The sequence below is a fragment of the Tupaia chinensis genome, unplaced genomic scaffold (genome assembly GCF_000334495.1).
Source record: "Tupaia chinensis unplaced genomic scaffold, TupChi_1.0 Scaffold000118_1, whole genome shotgun sequence".
NCBI lineage: Eukaryota > Metazoa > Chordata > Mammalia > Scandentia > Tupaiidae > Tupaia > Tupaia belangeri.
Genome location: NW_006159584.1, coordinates 2,544,597 through 2,549,349, shown reverse-complemented (window position 1 = coordinate 2,549,349; position 4,753 = coordinate 2,544,597). Strand labels below are relative to the sequence as shown.

The following is a 4,753-nucleotide window of genomic DNA, read 5'->3' as shown; positions in this document are numbered from 1 at the left end:
TCTGACAACCAAAGAAGAAAAAATAGAAATTAAAAAACTACAAATAAGCACTGTATCTCATGGGTGTGAAACCATGACGACGTAGCCCTCATCTGGAGCAGTCAGGTGCAGTACAATTTTATCTGGGCTACACAGTTTCACTCACCTAGGTTGGACACAGATCATTGATTCACTTTGCTTTTAAAGTCATAAAAAGTTAAATGTCCTTCAGTCTCTATTTCACTATCTTGTCTGCTTTGTTACAAGGTCTTGCTGAATGATTTCCTAACTTGACTGAACACCGTTCATTTCTACAAACTAAAATAAATCAGTTCTTTCCTCCTAATAAAACCTCAGATTTTCCTCTTGTCTTCTCTCCCAGACTTCCTGCTGCTACGTAGTAGCAGTGATGTAATAGCAATGATATCATTTAACAACGTCCACAGAGATTGTTATCTGCTAGGCATTCTTCTAGGTTATTTACATATAACAATTCATTTACAGCTGAGAGCATCAGGTAGAATGTGCTTTATAGATCTGTTTGCAGATGAAGAAAGTAAGCTCAGAGAGGGTGAATAACCTGCCCAAATTCACAGCTGTCACTGATGGAGACAAAATTTAATCCAGGTAGACTGATTCCAGAGTTTGTATGATTAACCACTATGATATGCTGTGTGCATGTGTAAGTACAAACGTTTATTAGTTTGAACATGTGTGTGCATACATGTGTGCATGCTTAGTTGGTAAGAAAAAGTGTTTTAATGGTAGACACAGAGGTAGGATATCAGGCTAGTTTTACACTTAAAAGTCATATTTAATTTTTTGTAGTTATATTTTTTCACTTGTTAATTGGTCTCCCTTCGGTTTGGTTTTGTTTTCAAATATCTAAAAATAAAATATTTTTACCTTCCCCACTTGAAATGGTCCTTCTTTCATTCAGATTTCTACGGTCTTCACATATTTTAGGTCTTGACTTGAATATCACCTCACCAAAGCCATTCTGCTTTGCCAGACCATATAAAGTAAATCCCAGTTCCCGGCCTGACTTTCTATCACACCCTCTGGTATAATCTCATTGAGGTCAATTTCCTCAAAAGTTTATGAATTATTTTTTCTTCTCTCTTTTTTTTTTCTTTTTCTGAGTGGTATTTTTTTTTTTTTTCCTATAGACTATGAAGGCCAAGACAACCAAAGTGTTTTTATTTTCCATGGGTAAAATAAATCTGGGAAAGAATGAGTACCATAGGACCGTTAACTAAGAACAATGTAAATATTTTTTTCAAAGTTATCTGTAAGGACTAGAGAGGGCTTCTTATCAGTATTATAAGGACTTAATAAATCACTCTTAGATGAATAGACAAGACAATAACTTAGTGGATTAATGCAGTAGTCCCTTAAATACTCTCCCCTTTCGTAATGAATCTGCTTGTACCTTAATTTTCCTAAAGCACATGCTGATTAATCTCTTATTAGAACCAACCAAAATAAAACCTTCCGTGTCACAAGGATAGAATGCAGACACTTTAGGCATTGTAGGTAGACCCTGTGTGGCCTATCCCCAACCTTTTCCCCAAACTAAACTGTAGCTAAACCACATTATATGCAGATTATCAGATAGTTTGCATATTTACTTGGCTATATGTTGAAACTGTTTTTTGTATATTGTACTTCTCTGTGGGACTCACCATCTGTCAAATACACATCCAGCTTCTCAACGTGCTTTAAAGCTGTTTTGTAGCTGCTTCTTAAATACTTCCTTCCCAAAAGTAACCCACAATGTTGTAGTGACTTGCCACATTTTACGTAAACTACAAGACCCTACTGATCACTGAGATTGGTCAATTCTCTGAAAACAGAGATTTGTGGTTACTATTTTTGGTATCTCCCAACATTTAGGCTCCATTTTAGATTTCTAAAGGATTGTCAGTAGCAGAATTTGATTAAATTAGAAGCACTTTCCACATTAATCCAATAGGTGCCTGCAAAAAATAAAAATAAGGGGCCAGCAGGTGGCATGGTGTCTGTGGCACTGGACTCCCACATGGTCAACAGCAATTCAAATCCTGGCCTTGGTGGTTTGTTTCTCACTCTCTCTGCCCTCCCTTCCTCTCTGCCTCTATCTCTGGCTAGTGCACGTGTTCTATAGCAAATTAAAAAATAATAATAATAAATAAAATTTAATAATTCTTTTAAAATAATGTCTTAATTTTAATATAGATTTGATACCATAGTACTCAAGAATAGTCACATGATAATATTCCATTAGCAAGGACTTCAGAATACAGTTCTACTTTTATAACAAAGATCTACTTTTTTCCTGTAACATTGAATGTTTTGGTTTCCAAACTGCATTGTTAAAATATAGTACAGAATGTGAAATTAAACATTTTTGAATATAATAATTTATATTTGAATCTATCAACACTTACATCAAAATTGTTTTCCCATAGAATAAATATATTGGTATAATTTTGCTAACTTAAAGATAATATCAACTATCTGCACAAAAGATGATACATTAAGTTGAAGGAAATAAAACTAAATGCAAAGGAAAAATAATCAACTTTTAATATATGAACATTTGAAAGAAAACAAAATGTGGGAGGTGGCGCTGCAGGGGACGGAGGGACAGACTGAGCAGCGTTGTATGGCCTCAGCCTTCGCCCAGACCCCAGCTGAAGACAGGATGTCTGGGCTCTCCCAGGCTGCTTTGGGCGGCCACCTGCCTGGTGGTGCTGTCCGCGGTACAGAACACCACTCTGGCTCCGATCTTGGAGACCTCAGCGACCATCACCAACAGAATCCTGATCCCGGTGACTTCTCTCCCGCCTGTCCCCACTCAGGTACCAGATTCCTGTGAAAACCGAAATAGCTGTGTTTCCTGTTTTAATACTAGCACTGTTAATACTACCTGCTTTGTGATAAACTGTAAAGATAAGAGCTCCTACTGTTCCATAATTCAACAGTTAGTGGTTGCCATGTGGTGAATGGGTCAGATTGCTGTTAGGAGCCAGCTGCTACTCGGAGGACATCGAATTCTGCAGCTAAAACGACGACCCATCCTCCTCCTACCACTTCCGTCATTGTTACTACAGCAGGTACAAGGAACACCACTTAGACTCTGACCTCACCACCTGCATGGAAATCTACTTTTGATGCAGCCAGTTTACTGGAGGAATTGTCCTTGTTTTGGGTGTTCAGGCTGTAATTTTCTTTCTCTGTAAGGTCTGCAAATCTAAAGAACGAAATTACCACACTTTGTAAACAGACCCATTAAGTTAACAAGGACTAGTGACGCATCCATGTAACTCACTGAAACCAAAGTCCTATCCTTCAAGAAGCCCCCCATGGAAGATGCTATTCCAGGATTTTTAAGTTTCCAAAGGATGCATAGAGGATATTTTGGAACATCATCCAGAAGGAGAATTAATTAAATCGTTTTGCTCAGCAAAAATACTTACAATATTCTGCAAGAATCCTTGTGGCTGTCTTTTTTATTTTTTTATTTATTTTTATTTATTTTTTAGAGGTTTTTGCTATAGGGCGCATACGCTTGCCAGACAAAGAGAGACAGAGACAGAAAGTGAGAGATCACCCCCCAGAGGGGATGGCAATCCCTTCTCCTCCATTCTCCTCTCGGGATCTTGAGCACCCCGCCTGAGTTTTAAGCCACCGGGTCAGGGATGCGGACCAGGGTCAACTACGTGGGAGTCCAGAGACACAGTCATTACGCTAACTGCTGGTCCCGTGGCTGTCTTCTTTTTATTTTAAATGCCTGCTGCTGTGGGATTTTTTCTTTCTTGATATGCCAAATGTAACTTTCTGCACGTTCTGGGGAACGTGCAGACAAACTCATGACTCTTGGCAATTTAAATTTAGTTGTCTTAAAGCATGAAAGCTATATTATTTTCATTCAAACTCAAGGTGTAGTTTAGTGACCAGAACTGAGAGAGTGTGCCAAATTAATACCAGTCAGGTGAATTTTTGGCTATCATTTAAAAAGTGGAATAAGTTTATAAATTTAGTAGTCCTAAACTCTATCCTTAAAATAAAATTTTGTGCTTTTAAGTTATTTTTTCTACACTAGAAATAAGATGCCACACAGGGAATTACAGATTTAAAGAAATGAATGGAAAGGATACAAACTATTAGTGTAAAACAGGCTATTGTTCATACTCACAAAGCACCTTATACCATTGAGAAAATAAAAACAGTGCCTTAAAAGATAGTCCGAAAGGTAGGCTAGAACTTAAAATGTTTGTGATTTATTCTTTCACATTAACAAAAGTAAAAGTTGGTTGGAGGAAGTAACTCTTGAAGTGGGCAGTAGTAATCCTGCTTTTAGTTATCATACTGTTTAATATTTCATTGAAAACTTAACCTACTTTATTTCAAGCTGAGAAACTTTAGCTGGAGGATAGTATACAGAGTTGAAAGCCTTCCATATATTGAACCTCCCAACATTATTATGGTCAAAGAGATAAAGTTGATTAAATTATATATGTATATTTGGGGCTTCAAAAAAGTCTCCTGGGAACCAGCAGTTAGCGTAATTGCTATGTCGCTGGACTCCCACGTAGTCGACCGCGGTTCGTGTCCCGGACCCAGTGGCTTAAAAAACTCACGCCGGGAGCGTGTGCGTGCGTGCCCAAGATCCCGAGAGGAGAATGGAGGAGAAGGGTTTGCGGCGTGACCATCCCCCCTGGGGGGTGATTTCTCGCTTTCTGTCTCTATGTCTCTCTCTGTCTGTCTGGCGAGCGCACGTGCCCTACAG

The 4,753-nt window shown here is 38.3% G+C and overlaps 1 pseudogene; it reads left to right on the top strand.

Moving 5' to 3' along the window:
- LOC102470514 (sialomucin core protein 24-like) overlaps positions 1-4,131 on the top strand; it is a 10,814-nt pseudogene extending 6,683 nt beyond the window's left edge.
- The last annotated feature ends 622 nt before the right edge of the window (positions 4,132-4,753 follow it).